Here is a 204-nt window from a genome sequence, read left to right as displayed (position 1 = left end):
GTGTGCGCGCGCGTGTGTATGTGTCAGTGTGTGTACACATGACATAAGCCCACATGTTTCTCTGCATGTTAACTGTGAGTCGCATGTGTGATGCTTGTATTCCCAAAGGCCATCAGTGTTAAAGCATCATTCTGAAGAAGCTAAAAACTGGAGTATTTTAGGGGATTTACATACAAGCTGGTGTGCACACACATACACACACAC

The 204-nt window shown here is 44.6% G+C and overlaps 1 protein-coding gene across 1 annotated transcript in view; it reads left to right on the top strand.

Annotated features, from left to right (window-relative positions):
* The window catches only part of uri1 (URI1 prefoldin like chaperone), a gene marked incomplete in the record, with an annotated part of 10,797 nt that overhangs the window by 4,131 nt on the left and 6,462 nt on the right, over nucleotides 1-204 (top strand).

This window comes from Morone saxatilis, unplaced genomic scaffold (assembly GCF_004916995.1).
Source record: "Morone saxatilis isolate NCDOM2014 unplaced genomic scaffold, NCSU_SB_2.0 Contig2, whole genome shotgun sequence".
Taxonomy (NCBI): Eukaryota; Metazoa; Chordata; class Actinopteri; family Moronidae; genus Morone; species Morone saxatilis.
This window is presented reverse-complemented; position numbering and strand designations above follow the sequence as displayed.